This window comes from Amphibalanus amphitrite, unplaced genomic scaffold (assembly GCF_019059575.1).
Source record: "Amphibalanus amphitrite isolate SeventyFive unplaced genomic scaffold, NRLGWU_Aamphi_draft 000725F_arrow, whole genome shotgun sequence".
In the NCBI taxonomy this organism is placed as follows: Eukaryota; Metazoa; Arthropoda; class Thecostraca; order Balanomorpha; family Balanidae; genus Amphibalanus; species Amphibalanus amphitrite.
In genome coordinates, this window is record NW_024882219.1 from 271,710 (window position 1) to 289,355 (window position 17,646).

Below are 17,646 nucleotides of genomic sequence, written 5' to 3' on the forward strand. Positions count from 1 at the left end.
GTGCAGACCTGTGCGCAACCGCGCGCACCTGATACAGCACACTGTTCAATGCTGTTGATCAGTGTGCGCTCTGTTATATGTGTCAACAAGCGGATAGCCGCTGAGTAGATAGAGGGAACGTTCACCACGTGTATTTGTTTTTTTTTCTTAGTACGTGGTTAACCGTATAGCCAACCTCAGAATCAATGACGAAATGAGACTTCCGCCAGATTTGTAAACGTCACATATCACCACTGCCGCAACATATAAGCCTCAACTCGCCTTTAAAGCCAGCCGAACTTCAGGGAGCGATCTCGGATTTCGGACATTCCACCTTTGATGCTGTGCACGTAACGACCTCTTTGATTTAAAATACATCCAGACTGTCACGAAAAGGCTTATCCTTCAATCTGAATTGGATGGTACAGCCCCTGGGCGGCGGCTTTAATTATGCACGTCCGGAGCCCCGCCGAGTCGCCGCCTGCATTGACGACTGTTGTTACCGCCTGCCCGTCACCGATGGTGCCATAGAATGAGGAGAATCGCTGGTAGATAGATAGCATCGACGACAGCGCAGTTTCATACGCGACTATCGACAGCAGCTTACGTGCATCAGACCGAGGCGGCAGCAAGGGCGTAGCACGGATCGGTGCGAGCGTATCAGGAGCAGAACATTTTGCCGACGCCGCATTACCAAAGATGAAAATTTAAACAGACCCACACGCATATGTGGTGCATGATTTCGGCGTACTTCTGGTTGCGAGGCCCTAATGTTCGGATTAATGCAATTGATAACATGCTATCAAAGTCAACCTGCAGGGTGACTTTGCATTTTGCAAGCGTCGTCAAGTTAGGTTTAGCATTGCTCCATCAAAACTGATTCAAGAGATAGAGACGCAGGCTTCTCGAATTCTTTAACGAAACCCGTCGTATGTAAGTGTTATGATCCCATGTAATTCACCCTGATTCCACTAACAATCAAATATTTCCGTTCATTAGAACTGCTGGTTAAAATACCACTTAGAGCATGCATTTCTTGTAAAATATCTCGTAAGACTGCAGCTTTACTCTCGCCGACCCTGCGTGAGTGGTGACCTTTATGACCAGACCCCAGGTGACCTTTACGAATGAGAGCTCCGCGATATACAGGTAGCAATGGTCTGGGTGCCTGCTAGTTTCTAAAAGCACCATCTCTATGAGAAAGATGATCCGACACTGACCATGTTGCAATATTCTCGGACCGTTCAGAGGCTCATTTATGACGTCATAGTGTAACAGTGAACCGGCCTAACTTGAGAATACCATTGGTTTCAAAAGATTTGACTTGATTCAAAAGGTCAGGCAATACGAGTTTCATGTCTGAATCTACATACATAGATCGTGTTATGATCAGTGGCGAACGATTTTTTTTTTCATACTTTGAACGGTCGATTTCTCGGCATAAACCAGCCATAATCAGTTCCCTCCCCCTTCCCCCTCCCCTGCCCTTAATCCTGGCATGTAAGCCATAATAGCTACTTCCTGAGAACAATTCCAATGGATTTAGGTAGCTTAGCCATGACCTACTGCGAATCGATTCGTTGACGAGCATTCATGTCGACAGGGGACGACTCCCTGCAGTGCTGCGCCAGGAACGTCGCCGCGCCAGGAACGTCGCCGCGTCAGGAACGTCGCTGCGCCAGGAACGTCGCTGCGCCAGGAACGTCGCTGCGCCAGGAACGTCGCTGCGCCAGGAACGTCGCTGCGCCAGGAACGTCGCTGCGCCAGGAACGTCGCCGCCGACATGAGCCAATGTCAGCCGATGGCTCGTACAAAGACCCGTGACGCCGCTGACCCCTAATTACCTGCGTTTGCCAGTGACAAAGCGCATCGACCGGCTGCGTATCGGGGGAGAACGATCTCAGGACGCACCGTCGCCGTGCCGACGGAAGGTCAGGACAGGAGGACGGAGGATAGTGGCATTGACAATGCCCGCGGTCATTGACCGGTCCTGGATACTCAGCCGTTTGCATTGACGTCAAAAAGTTGTTTGTGTCATTGTTATTGTTCAGAAATGATCAATACAATGAATATTTGCATCCTAATGAACATTTATGATGGTTTAGAAAAGTCCAACAATGAACGAGTGCGGTGGACTTAAAAGTCACCACAACTGCTAATTTCGCAAGCCACTTGCTTCGGCCTAATACGATTGATGATACAGTTAAAGTATCAGCCGCTCTAGGGTATACCAGCTCGACCCTGACGCTCCTACCCTGTACCGAGTCAACTCTTTTAAGTTAGGTAGACCGGTTGGGTGCAGTCTCTGCAAACAATGCCTGGGTACGGGTCAGCTTCATTTAGCCTTCCTGTCTGTACCTACATACAGGTGTGTGCCAGCCCCAACCAAGTTACCTGCCCGAAGAGGATTTCCAGCTACCCGAGATAGCCTGCCAGGTCGGGATCCATCCTTCCGGGTTACCTGTTTATGTAGGTGTGCGAGCCCTAGAACCTATGCATAGTTACCTGCCCCTGTCGGGGTCAGTCAGCCCCTCGCGGTGAGGGCTCGGTCACTTCTATCGATCGACACGGAACAACTGGCACCGACTGATAAACAAATTAGCCGACGCAGTCATAAAACCCGACCAACGACGCTCCATTCAAAACACGGACTGCCTTCGAGGGAAGGGTGGAAAATCAATTCAAACGGCTGTACGGCCGGGTCAGGGCAGACTGAACGAATACCGCACGCAGCTTGTCACTTCGACAACGGTGCAGGAGACTTGGCGTTGCAGGTTCTAGGGCAGACGGCAAGACTGCGACTCTGCATCATATGATCAAAATACGATACCTAATAGCGTACGTTGGCTCTGTCTTGCATGCAGGATTGAGAAAAGGAAAAACTGAAAAATAAATGCATTATAATGCATTTAAAGCATAACCTGCTTCCAGGCAATTGACAGGCTAACTAAGTAAAGTAAGCACAGCAGCTTATTATTATAACGTAACTATGCATTTCATATTCATAACCTGGCCTGTGCAAGGTGTTACACCAAATTCTATTCAATTCATGTAAATCGTCTCAATGACACACCACCAATGACGTCACGACGCCTCCACTGGCGTCATTCATTCGTTGGTGAGAATACGACGTGGTGTAGTTCCCGGTCTGTGCCCCAACAGGACGCCATTCAGACCAGTTTTCATTGGGAGAATGAGGCGCGCAACTCCGGTCGCGCACGGCATGACGTGATCTATGGCAGTAGCGAACGGCAGTAACAATGAGCTGACTATTTCACGGTCATTTTTCGACAGTCGTTCACCGGTTATGTAGGGAGCGCGCCCCTTTACCGGGGACAGCCGCGTCAAGCGGCCAGCTATTGGGTGATAACTGACAGCGCAGCCAGACCTGACTCGCCAACGGGTTGGCGTTCGGATCTGTTGAAGCAAATGCTAGGTCAGCTTTGTACTTGCTTGAATAACAGGAAGGTCTGTTATATCCGTCCATGATAACATATTGGAATAATAATACTAACTTTATTATATTAGTACGTGTGTTTGTAAGTAACGTTCGAAGCGCTAAATTCTCATAGGTATGCAAGGTTGATATCAACTACATAGCTTTACCACGCAGCAAACGACACTGTCACAGCATTCAATAAAATGCAATGCATCAAATTGGAAAGCAAATGCCCTCCTATACATGATCCCAGCTCATTCAGGATCATCTTTCACACTCGGCCCGTCCCCACCAGCCGCAATGACAGCTCCCGGACGCTCTCAACTGCGCCTCGGTCGCCGATCGACGGTCGACGGTCGACGGTCCTCCGTCGGTACCGTCGTGATCTTTTGTGGGGAGTGCCAAGGGAGAGCAGGGGGAGGGGGCGAGGGTGGCTCGCTGGCACCGGGCGAGCCGAGCGGCGTCGACCAGTTTGTTTTCGGCGGTGCCACCGATACGGTGCCGCTGACGTATTGGATTGAACATAACACAGCCCTAACGGAAATCTACACACGCCGTTCTTTCTGGCGAGAAGTGGCGTGAGGCTCGACTCAGAAATCCCCAGAAGGTGCTGGAAATAGCCGCACAGCGCCACGGCGGCCGCTCGTCAGCTCTGTCCTGATCAGTTGGGAAGTCAACGCCAGAACTCAACTGGCAACTGGCATGGCGATTGACGACATACCGAATTTGTCTTCTTCGCTATAAGCATGTGCTGATTTTTATATAAAACAATGACGAAAAATCGTCAATCTTTGTTCACAGATAGTTAGGTGCTCAGTTTAATATCCATAGAATTAATTGCCGACAGAGATATATCACATTGATAACGACGTTTATTTAAGAAGCAAAATGCAATGAACTTTACCAACAGCGATTAAATTATTTCGTAAAAGCTCAGAGACAGTGTGTTCTATTCCAATTCTACAACTTAACAAGAATACCTGGTTTATTTTGCATAGCTTCAGCAACGACTCACGAATGCATTTGGCATGCCAGTTCAGCGTAATATACGTTTACGTCGCATTATGAAAAGCCGTTTTACGAAATGCTCTAGCCGATAACGTAACTGATCAAACCGGTCCTTCCCGTGGTGATGGCGTCAACCAGCCTCTTTGGCCATGACATAAAGTCCAGATATGTCCTGTTTTGAACAGAATTGCATGTCAGAACCACAGCTTAATGTAAAGCATATCACTCGACCTCACATCAATTTCAACTTTATAACTTAACTTCACGTTTGTCATTGCTAACTTCTGTTGTTTCTGGCTCATTACAAAACTTTTCAAAACTTTTTAATTAATCTTACATCGCTGAGCAGTGCAGATACAAAACCGGTGCATGTCTCGACATTTTTCGCCCACGCCACGACAGATGCATGCCCACGTCACGAGAAAGTCCCAGGTTACTGTCATACCTGACACGGAGCAGAAAAAGAAACGACGGCGCGACGCAGCGACCTCATAAAAACTTTACGGTCCCATATTTAACCGGTCCGAGCGGCATCATTACATTGATTCGTCGAACCGGGCACGGACTCTTGTTTGCACTGTCTGAAAAACACGCGTTAGGCGGCGGTTCTAGTATCAGAGGTCATCAATCGGCCTGGTCACAGGTGACTGTAGCTGAACGGTGCAGACCACCGGCGTAAAAGGCCGTCTACCGAGTCGAATTCGCAAGAACGTCACCCGACACGGCATGTCAGGTTAGTGGGACGAATATAGAACGACGTGAAATGGATCCCGATGAAGGGATGGAGATATGTCAGAAAATATGTGAGTTCAGAGTATGGATTTATCATCTTGAAAGCGATTCGCGCATTCTAGCGAATGGTGTTTTCCTACCAAAGGATATTGCGTTCAATGCTATGCGTTATGCATTACGCAATCAAGCAGTACATACCTAATCTACTCAATAGGCCAAAAATGCTTGGAGCTGGGAGTAAAATTGATGTAAGCATCTTGTTTTCACAATGCCCAGAGATAAGACTTCAAGCTAGTCTCATGGTGAAAGAATGCCAATATCATCCATGCAAGTTCATCAACTATGGGAACCAATGCAAGCTGTAATGAATCGCTCTCTCAGATCAAGTAGAAGGAATAATCACACTCTCCAATACCGACACATCAATGTCGTTCACACTCTGCGTTATTAAGCTCGGTATGAAGTCTCTAGGTGAGTAGAAGACTCAGCATTAATCAAGAAGCATTTAACGTCAGCACAACAAGTGTTAAGCCTCGCTCCTATAATATCCTTGTCATCCTCGCCATTCTTTGTAAGGACACCAGTATAAAGCTAAAATGGTCTGTCGGCAATGTAAGAATGTGCAGCGCGGCTCATCTGATCTCACAGCCAGCTGTGGCTGCGTCACCAGTGACCAGCACTGTGAAGATTTAGTGGACACGGTTAGATTTACATGTCCCGAGCGCGTCGGATATGAGTTATCTCACAACTGGTGATAAATGGATGCAGGCGAAATGATTTCGTCTTAACTCTTTCGGCTTGAGTTATGAAAAACTGTGGTTCAGATGCTGCTATCCTGAGGTGGAGAACAACAAAGCAACTCGGCCGTGGATAGCAGAAAGCAGAAATGCTGTCACCAGAGTCACCAGAGAAAGATTAGCATCTTCTAAGGACCGTTTGGGTTACCTACTTGAAAACTATTTAACAGCATTGCGATAGCAGATGCCAGTTAACACATCTACTGGAAATAGCTCAAGGAAGCATAAAAGCATAAAAATGCGTTCACCTATCAAAGAAATCTTAAAATACATCTCACAGTGGTTGGTAATGATGTAGTTGAATAAATTGTTCTTGACACTTTCATCCATCCGGCCAAAGTTAACGATAGAGCAGCTTCTAAACTCTTCGAACCTCCGTGTTCTTGGCACTGCCATATACCACTGTTGAACAAGCCCCGTGCAAGTGCATTCCTCCGAAGTGTGGCCCGACTGCAGGTCCGACTATCGGCCACAAGCAGTCTGCTTTATGACGCCGGTGCCCTGACGAAAATGCAGCAGCGCTACTGCTGTGTAATTTCTGTCACATATATCAAGGCATGTAAATTTACGCATGGGGCTATTCGGTGCCTTCAGGCGAGGCTGGGTCGCAGGTAGGGTCGGACTCCGGTGTAGGAGTCGAGGGTGGAGTCCACAGGGCCGGGTCGGAGTCGGCAGAATCAGTGCAGCTAAGGTTAGCGGTGAGCGGTAGACACGTAAAGCCGACTGACGCTAACAAGGCATGATGCATGACGTAAATGAGGACGGCGAAATATACGAACAATGTTATTTACTGGGGGCAATAGATGTCAGAGTTGATGCAGCGATGGCTGAGTGATGCTTTGTTTGCTGGAGGTTAAGGGCCTTCGGCGTAAAAAGTCAATGATGCATGTGCAAATAAATTGTTGCAGGTAAGCAACTGCACGGAACCCGCTGCACAAGGGCACTTGTTATATGATCTACCCACAAATGTATCTCATTTTGTGCCGGTAGCCTGGAGTTTACTCGAGCCAGCCAACTCACGCAAAAAGCAAGAGAGTGCCTACGACCACGTCTTTTTAGTATTTTAACTTTATATCTGGGTTCCAGGAGCCCAGTGACATGACCACCTGTGGCGTCTTTGATGATTTGATTCGGCTGGACACAGTCGTCTCTCGTCAGAATAAAAAAGCTACTCAAATGAATTTTAGTCAAACGGTACCAATGCAAATGTTTTATAAACTTTTACACTTTGATATAAATAATCCATAAATGTCATAAACTCATGTCATACCAGTTTATCTTGCTCGATGTCGTTAATTTCATCGAAAACTACAACTAAGTGTAGGTATTTTTGCTCAATCAGGCGTGTCTTGCTGATTGATGTCCCATCGACAAAATGTCTGCACATGAGAACATAATTGCTTGTGCAACTGATTGCTAATACTGATTGTGAAAACATTTGCGTTGAGAACACATAAATGAACATTTTCGAACATTTCTTACCAGTCACATCAAAAAGTGTTGAAAAGCTCTCAGGTATTCTTGTCAATCAAAGGGAGATGGCCAAGCGATCGGACATTCTGTCCGTTTCTGAGATTTCTGACCCCTATGTCGCACTCTGCTTGTTTTATTTCGTCCCTATCGTCCATTGGAACATTTTATGGTCGTCAATGGCGGTTTATGTCATGCCATTTCTTCGATAGTGTGTTACGTAATTTGATCATCCCGTTCCTGAGCAGAAGATAGAAAAGTTGGAGACCTGCCGGCTGCCCAGTCGTACCTATCTATCATGGAATTGGTTGAGGTACTTTTTTTGCTCCAAGATCCCAATGCAAAGTATTGAAGCAAAGCGACCGGCGCGACATGAACGTAGACCATTCACAAATGCACTCAATTCCGCCAATGCTGAGCTACCACTGAATCCGTATACTTATAAAGATATTCAGATATTTCTCATGACTATGAGAAGCTCCTAAATTAAAATTTCATTGATTTATTGCTGCTTTTATGATGTAACATCTGCAACGAATGTGCTGACTCCATTCACTTTGATATGTGATCCCGGAAAGTTTAATGGTTACGAAAACTTTTCTTGATGAAATAACACTGTTCCGCATAAATGAAACAGTGTTGTCCAGTGAGCCGTTCATCATTTCAGCATTCAGGTAATTGGCTGCTAAGATACTTGCCAAACGTATAAATACTGGTTTAATGTGTAAAAGATAACACCCATTTGACGTCAATCTGACAGATATAACTCTAATTAGGAAAATAAAGCAAACATTCTGATCCTTATTGCAGCCCATTTAATCACGAACTACCGATGCCGACCTCAGAATAGCGTCACAATTCACGCGGCGCGTGGCGGCTTGGAGCCGTAGTTTATGGTACCCGCAGCTCCGTGAAATGCATATCTGAGTCCGCCTCCTTGCCAACTCCATTCACGGCAATGGCACTCGGCAGGACGGTGACGGCAATGAGCCATGAAGCCGTATTCAGAGCCGGACTAACGTTTGACAAATGGTCGCACCGGTGGGCTAATCCAATGCACCATGAGGTCCACGCTGCGAGCCACTCGACTCCACCGCGCCATGGGCTCCCTCCCTCCCTCCTTCCTCTCTCTCTCTCTCTCTCTCTCTCTTTCTCTCTCTCTCTCTCTCTCTCTCTCTCTCTCTCTCTCTCTCTCTCTCTCTCTCTCTCTCTCTTTCTCTCTCTCTCCCCGCCTATGCTATGTTCAATGTCCACTCAAACGACGCTTGACCACCTGTTTATTCGACTGTTTATTTAGGAAGTCAATATATGAGATCAGTGATCACAGAGACCACAGGTTAGGGGCCGGTATGATCAGCAGAGGTCAGTGATCGGCGTGGTCAGCAGAGATCAGAGATAGTAAGTCAGGGGTTAGCAGAGGTCAGCAATCAGAGGCCAGAGGTCAGAAAGGTTGGTGATCAGAGGCCAGAGGTCAGAAAGGTCAGCGATCAGAGACGAGAGGTTAGCAGAGATCATCGATAAGAGGCTAGATGTCAGAGAGGCCACTGATCAGAGGATACAGGTCAGATAGGTCAGTGGTCAGAGGCCAGAGGTCAGAGAGGTCAGCGATCAGAGGCCAGAGGTCAGACAGGTCAGCGATCAGAGGTCAGAGGTCAGATAGGTCAGCAATTAGAGGCCAGAGGTCAGAGAGGTCAGCGATCAGAGGCCAGAGGTCAGACAGGTCAGCCATCAGAGGTCAGAGGTCGGCTCTCTGCGGGAGGCGCAGACCTCAGTGACCGGGTCACGTGCCCGGTCGGATTGGGTCCCCACTGCCACATTAGCCAGTGTAGTACGGATTTATTGCGGCACGTGACACGGCACTGCTCAGCGTCCCCCGGCCGGCGGCGGTGTAACTCTTGGTCGGCTGAAGGGCCGCCATCGGAACAGACTCCCGGGGGAGCAGTCGTCTCGGTTCGGCGGAGCTGGTCGTGGGCTGAGCGGGGGTGGTGGTGGCCACTGGTCATCGGTCACTGGTCCCTTACTAGCGGCCAGTGCAGTGGTCAGTGGTACTTAACTGATCACTAGTCATTGGCCCTAATCCCTAGGTAGTTATAACAACTACAAACTCGTTATGATATTGACTACAGTGGAATTTGGGAGCCGCGCCAGTGCAGTGAGGAGAACAGAAGACTGTGAATAACGTGTCGGCTTTCTTCCAGAAACCCGCGCGCGAGAGCAGTAATTCATTCCTAGTCGTAAATGTCTCCATAAAGTGGCATAAATTGCATAAACTTGCTGAAAGATACGACGCACTAATCTGGATCAAGTCAAGTTTTCTTCTATTAATCTGTATGGCTAATATGATAATAAAGATAACATTAGTGTTGATTGCATCATTGCAAGCCAAACCGTTGGTAAATGGACTTATGCCTTGTTCCTTATCTCTCACAAAAACAAGGCTCATAAGACCCGACCCACCTCAAGAAGCACCACCTTCATTTATCCCTCAACAGTAGCCCGCTCCCCTCTCTCAATCTACCACGCAGATACTTGTCCATCACGTAATGCCGCCTCCCATCCCCGAGTGCGCCCGTATTCGGGTGATTCGCCTCCCGGTCCACCCCGAAATTACCCCCACCAATGATCCGCGCCGCGCTCCCGCTGTGCCGCGGGATGATATTACCCCACCGCACGTTATGAATGCGTCCGGGCGGCGGCCGCACAGTGCGCCATTTTTGGCCGAATTTCGCCGTTGTTGTCGCCAATCGAGCGTTGGCCACTCAGCGCGGGGGGCGCTCGAGGGCCGCCCTGGGACCGGCGCCATGGCGGTACGTGCAGCTCGTCGAGTGCCGTGTTGTCGCTCCGTCCCGTCGGTCCGGTGCAACAACAGCCCGACTGCGGCGTCGAGAGGGAGAGAGCGCCGAGCGGCGGGAGAGAGTGACGAGCGCCGAGCGAGACAGCCACCAAACGAAGCTGCTCCACTGACAATGACGAGGAGTGCTCTACAAAAAGTTCTTTATGCGGCATTATGCGGCTTTGAGGTGCGCCTGTATGCGTGTGTGCTCAAGTGGTCATTATTGTAGCGAGGCTCCGTATATCAACATCAGTATCCACATTCCACTGTGCCCAACTCAATTGGATTATGCACAGTCTGCAAACTCGATTGATGGGAAATGGCATATCGAGACGCATAGAAGTTTGCAACGATGGTTTGACTAGCAATTGTGATGTGATGTGAAGCTGCAAATACTCTAGATATCTATCATGTTCAGGCTAGCATAAAATCAAAGAAAACGCACTGAAACAACCTTCTACGTGTAGTGAAATGTGAATGTATATTTATGAAGCACGTGATTTAACTGAGCTTGACAGGCTCAATTTTTTTTCCTTTCCCATCGTTTTCTCCCTTCCTTTAACCATGCATCAGGATTATCCCTTCGCACCGAAATTGCTAACCCACAACGTAAAATACAACACTTCGCGACACATCGCATGGCTATGTTTCGACTTTGGGCATGGCTAGTGTCGATTCAAAAGCCAAAGACAGACCCACAGAACCCCAGAATCGTGGCAATCTGAACCACAGCGTAACAATGCACAAAGCTCATACGAGGGGGCGGTCCTCACTGAGTGTAGGTGTGTGAGTGATTGTGCGCATTGATTTGTGCCGCGCTGTGAGGTCGGGGGGTCGACACTCGCACGAGCTGTGCGGAGGTGTGGCAGCGTGGTGGTGCTCGTGGGACGGGGGACGGGGGAGGCGACACGGGGGACGGGGGCAGACTGCACTGACGGCGCGTATAAGGTGATGAATGTCGGGGCGGGTCTGCCCACAATGAGTTCAATGAGCCGCGCTCACTGCTGTGCGCACGACAGCGACACCAATCGACGGTGGTGGGCAGTCAATGACCAGGTGCCGTGATATTTGCCGTGATTGATACAAGTTTGGGCTGAAATGTGGCGCGAGAACTGATTTTACCGAGACATGGTATGTGAGTTAAACGCAAAACAGATGTCCAAAATGCAGCCACTCACGCTTTTTGACAATATGTTTGTTAAAAGAAAAAATTAATTGAACGACAGTTTTCAAAAAATATTAGCGAACCACGAAAAAAGCAAAGCTGTTTCATTATCAAGATAATCGCTGGCTGGCGGTCATAGGAGTGAAGAAGAACCTCAGAACTCAGTGACAATATCCGTCAAAAGGAGATAACATAACCTAACAGCTTGGTAAAATATCACAGGGACTGCACCTCAAGACACTGATTAGTGCGCCAGTCATTGTGCTCACGTGTCGCGTCCGTGGTGTGACTTTGATCGACCTTTGACCGGTCAAATCCATTAGTTTTGTGGTAGACCCATGGGCTGACTGCCCTCCACCACGAAACGAAATAATGCCCGTTAAATACAACGTAAGAGAGCGGTAAAAGCCAAACCGAATTACGAGGAGTCGTGTGCGACAATTATGAGGCCGTCCCCGTGAAACTTTGTCCTCTCGATATAGGACAGGTTCTGGCCAGCAGAAAAGTTTAGCTGGGACAGATATGGATAATGGATATGCCTTGAGGTAACTGGGTAAAATGGTAACTTTGTATCTCATTTCAAGCTTAATGCTATCTATACGGGATGAACCCCATTAAGAGCCAGTACGAGCTATCTTGGTTAATAAAATCAAAATGTTTCATAACATTCTCATTTGGAGGGCGGTCTATGGTGAACTTTGCTATCACAACATTATTCGCAAGCTGCACCGCCAACTTATGAATAATTTCCATGAGCTGAATGTTTACACACCTGAAGTTAATGAAGCAGCGGCTCAGTTAAGACTAAGGGAATCAATTAGAATCATAGCAGCGCAGGCGAATGCATCCACGCTATTAGGCAGGCTACGCGACTAGGATAGTATGATACCTAGGTAAGATTTCGGAATGGATCTAAAGTCATCACCAAGTTTTAGTAAAATCTATCACAAAATATGGATGTAATTAAATAGAGTAGATGTTATATTGTGGTTTAAAGGTAGTGTGCCACCTTTGAATGATTTCCCATTTTATTTTTCCTAGGATAAGAAGCTTCTGTTTTTACCTAATATCGCAAGAAAAATAAAAATGGGCCTAAAATAGTGTTTTTTTCGCCTAAAAGTTTATCGGTTTTTCGATATGTATAACAACTGTAGTGGGCTGACCTGCAAACAGGCGTCGACAACAATCACGAATGCGGCGCACATGTTACAATAAGCAAAGGTCATTATAGAGTTACGACCACTGAACTCTATGATGTGGAATGCGCATCGGCCGCCAAATGGTGTCCAACGGTGCCGCCATGTTGCGCAGACCAGAAAGCGGCCGCCGCCTGTGCTGGGGAATAGGGAATTCGGGACCTCGATTTACGTTTGCGGTCGCTGCATCCGTTACGCTCAAGCTATATGGACACGGAACCCGGCATCTTACGCAGAATTGAGTGGAGAACAAGATGAAATCCTAAAAAATCATCAGCTGTAAGGAACTAATACGTTAAACCCTTATAAGTCAATGGGGAAATATGAAAATGGCTATTTTGGCGCCGAGAATGATCTGAAACTATCTCAAGCATATAAAATCATGATTTCATGCACTCTTTGCAAGGTTCTATGCTTCATATTTGCATTGTTGCCCTTGCGTGACGTCATTTGTGACGTCACAAGGGTCACCATTTTTCTTCAATAACTCCCGATCAAATTGAGCTAGCGAGTCGGGAAAGCCACCAATGGACTCAGGAAGACCTGCCGAATCGAATGATATGCGACATGACCTCTTTCGACCAACTTCGTGACCTGGGGGTGCTGACCTGACCTTCACCTGAGGTCAACACCCTAAGTTGACCTGACCCGAACAAAAAGTATATCACTCGATGCGCCTGAGCTAGCTGAACACGATGATACCAAAATCGCGGCTCTACGGCCATTTTTGGCGAAGTTATTTACCAAAAACCGAACCCGTGCCTTAGATCACTTGACCTGACCTCAGAGGTCACCGGTTGACCTGAGACCCTTACAGCGGGTTTCTATCAGTCACTCTGCATTATACTTTGCCGCATACTACCACTTTACCGCTTAATTCTAGTTAGCGGTGCATTAGCGAGGTGGGTTCAATCAACCCCCTCGGCCGGGGCAAATGTAGGTCAGGCGAGTGAATTTGAGGAATTCTGAAGATACGATCGTGTTCCCCACTCAATTCTGCGTAAGATGCCGGGTTCCGTATCTACGTAACTTGAACGTAACGGATACGGCGGCCGCAAACGTAAATCGAGGTCCCGAATTCCCTATTCCTCAACACAGGCGGCAGCCGGTTTCTGGTCTGCGCAATATGGCCGCCACCGTTAGACACTACGGCCAATAGGGTTGAAGCGGCATTGCTCCCCTGTGGTTACGACGTACATAGATATAAAAGACTAGATGGGACATTGGCAGTGTTTTAGTGCGTGCGACTGGCCGCCATGTTTGTGAGGGCGGGAATCTGCGGCGCTGTGTAAACACTACGGGAGGAGGGGGGTATTTGAGACTGATTTTGTGGTATTTTTCGACCGAAAAGTGTTAATATTTTTTGCTCACGGCATTCTTTGGAATGTGTAGATTGTGGAACAAGTGCTGAAATATGCTTATCTATTGTAATTTGGCTACGTTAGCCTTAGACATGTTGCACTGTTGACGCTGATGAAGAATAGGCGGCACCAAAGGTAGATTTGCTTGGCATGCCTGTTTTAGATTTAATTCAGTTCCCATGTTTTTTTTTGTGCACACCACAATCCTTTAATTATTCTTGCATGGATAGAGCATCAGTCATATGATTTTTCACAAAGAAAGCTTACCTAGATAGGTACGGGGACCCGCAGTTGCTACTGTACACGAACCCCAACTATAGCCGTCTGTCCTGTCCAGTAACAACCGACAACATTGATATCGACTGCCGGTCCCTGTACAAGAGCAGCTGAGGTTTTCTGTGCGTGCCCTCTGACAGCATATCGTTGTTCCCTGTGAGGGTGCTGGGACAATTTACTCAGGGTCGCTGTACAGTAGCAACTGCGGGTCCCCGTACCAGAACATTGGCAGCGGAAAGCAGACTCATTACCTACACTTGCTTTGCCTGCTCACTTTCTACTGTTGCCTTCAATGGACAATATTTATGAAGTAAGAAGGTTTTATGATTATAGGTTTTAAATAAGTACTTTACTTAATGTCATCAGTTAGTATTAAATAGTAGTTCAGTGCCAAACGAAAAATCCATGCACTATGCCAGATGCCTCGGGGGCTCTTATCCGCTCTGGGTTCAGAGTGCAGTGGCATACCACGCTCACCCTCAACCAGAGCTGATAGTGAAAATGCCAGACGTCGTGATATCTGCACCAGTGAACCGTGTCGCACATTTGATCCCAATAATGAACAGCACAGGGGTGACGTAAAAATGTGCGTTAGTTGGAGCACCTAAACTCAGATTGTCATTACCTAATTAGTTTTCACATTGTGAAGCTTAAACTACACTTCATGCTCTTTTGGCTCACCTGTTATCAGTATCAGTAAATAGGGTATTAGTAAATCTGGCATTACCATCAATGCTAAGTGCTAACAAGTAAATATGAAGTCCAAGGAAGATAAAAATCATAATCTTACTTGACCTAACCTTACCTACTAACCTAACTAACCTACAACCTACAAACCTCAACCTACATACAACCTCCATACCTACAACCTACCCACCTACAACCTACCAACCTTATATGTGCCGACGGTGGCACCAGATTTATGGATACCCTGATTTGTTAGGTACTTCACTCCACTTCTCATTTTATTTGAAGCTCATTTAAATTCTTGTATTTAAGTCTGTGTAAACTATTATTCTAAAAACCTGATGCTTTTCCATGACTGTAATCTCACTGTTTGCTATGTGTATTTTGTAGTGTGTACTGTGTGCAAATCCAGTATCCTACACTTGTATGCTACAGGCCTTGTTTTGATCTGACTAACTGTTAATATGTTTCAGCTTTAAAGACTAGAGTATCTTTTGAAATTGAAATTTGCCTCTCAGTCTCTCAAGAATCAAGATGCCAAATAGATGTGCAGGATTTGATTGCTGACAAACCAGGGATGAGGCTCAAGAGTCAAGAGATCACCCTGCATTGGCAAGTAAAAGCTACAGACTCTTGATTTTTTATATTGTTACAGGTTATCTGTCACCGAGAGCGATTGCTGTAGTTCAATTTCTTGCATCAAAATTGGCAGAATATGACTTCACTTATCACTCTGACGTCATTTACGGCCGACCTATGGTAGCTACACAATTTTTATTTCTATAAAATGTTTCAGATTGATGCAGCCGAAGGTACTGCAAGTTTCGTATTGACACGTCTAGTGGTTTAGAAATATTGCAACAAATATATATTTTAATTTTTTCAATATATAAATGTAAATATTTTATTGCAGAAAACAGGAGAGGGGCTCTGTAGAGCCCCACCCTCCAGTCATGCGTGGGTAAAGGCCCATCAGTCACTAAAACCAGAATAAGTGCAAAAAATTATTACCAAATGCCCGGAGACTGCTTTACCATTGCCAACATGTGTGTGTGTGTGTGTGCGTGTGTGTGTGCGTGTGCGTGTGTGTCAACAATGTGTTAACAACAAATACAACACTTGTGCCTGGCGTATGTTAACACTAAACACTATTAGCCATATTTTGTTGATACTAATCGAACCTTCCAGGTGGCTGGAACAACCCCAGTGCCGCACAGTTCTGCGGGATATTCCGGCACCTGCTCCACCGCTGCGGCGTCCGGCCCGGCAGCACAGGGAAAGTGGCAGCCCTCGACCCGACCAGCATCCTGGCAGTCGGTCACACGACCAGCGGACGGGGAGCCAGCCTTACTACCTCGGCCTCCACCACCTCAGACAACGGTGCCACGGCACTCCACATCATCACGGAGCACGACTTCCAGCCTGGGCTGTCGTCTGGTGGGCAACATCGTCACCTACATCGCAGGGTTCGTGGCGAAGAAGGCGCTCGACTCTGTCAGCTGTAACACCTGTCAGGAGGCCCTGGTGAGCGACATCCAGCCGGACGACATGACACAGCTTTACCACCTCTTCATCATCTCTGCCAGATGAGCTAAGGTGGGGACGGGTTACATGCCTGGGATCTGACTGAGACCCGCTCATACCCTGCCGAAGTGTTGGTGATTTCAGCGGTCAGCTGTCTCTAGCCGGTGTCAGTGAGTCGCGGCCAGCTGCCGCTGGAGTGGGTATCTACCGTCGATAGCTGCTGTGTGGCGGATAGCGTGGATTTGGATGGACACTTCATATTAATGAACAGATCAATGTCTGGCCGATAAAAGACGTATTTTGTCGATGATTGCTTAGTGACTGAGTGGGTCCACTGGCGACCAATGCAGTGGGCGCTGGGTTAACGCCTCGCCTCTTGTGACCGTGTCGATATGTAGCACTGTTAATTGCCGATTCGTTGCCGGCCGTCTCTGCTCCGTGGCTGGCTGATCCGGCACAAACTGGTGTTCGTGGCTGAAGGCGCGGCTACAGTTACACTAGCTCGCCACGTGCCTGTGCGACTATCGTCGGTGCTGTCTGCAAGGGCGATGTCGGTGCCTGTAGGGGGCGCGGATTGATTCAAAGTGAGGAATGGGTCATCGGAGCTCGGGTCAGGTCATGTTCGGCTAAAATAAGCGGATTTTGCGATTTGCCGCATCCGGGTGAATTTCCTTGCCTTCTAGTGCATGTTTATGCATTTTACATGCGTTTTTTTTAGTGTTGATGTCTAGATAACGTGCATTTGCTTCGAGGTCAAGGCTGCGCTTCATATGGGCAGTTTTCGGAGCATCTTGCTCATTTTATTCGTAATCCTTAATTATGTTTGCGGATTTGTGCCCGCAAATCATTTTTTAAAGTAAGATTGACACGGGATTCGAGATCGGCGCCCATAAATACACTTCACATGACCCGCCATGTGTCAAGGCCATCCGAGGTCATCTAAGGTCGCTGACCTTGTATGACCTTATGTGACCCGGTTCGCTAGATTTCGAGATGAGGTTGATTGGGAATGATGTAACCCATTTCGCCGACAGTTCACGCGTTTTGGTCGATTTTATAGCGAAAGATCTCAAACTCCAGTGACTTTACTGGTTCGATTTCCAGTGTTTGACCTGACCTCTGAGTTCACCCGTTGACCTAGTACCCTGAAATTTGGTATCACTGGTTTACTCACATCGC

At 47.4% G+C, this 17,646-nt stretch overlaps 1 long non-coding RNA gene across 3 annotated transcripts; it reads left to right on the forward strand.

Moving 5' to 3' along the window:
- Positions 1-13,821: 13,821 nt before the first annotated feature.
- On the forward strand, positions 13,822-17,377 carry LOC122365260. 3 transcript variants are annotated; one of them, XR_006253713.1, is made up of 3 exons: positions 13,822-14,115; positions 15,417-15,559; positions 16,132-17,377. It is a non-coding gene; the product is annotated as an uncharacterized LOC122365260 (long non-coding RNA). The 3 variants fall into 3 exon arrangements; XR_006253712.1 differs by having other exon boundaries at positions 13,823-13,930; XR_006253714.1 differs by having other exon boundaries at positions 13,891-13,907.
- Positions 17,378-17,646: the final 269 nt, after the last annotated feature.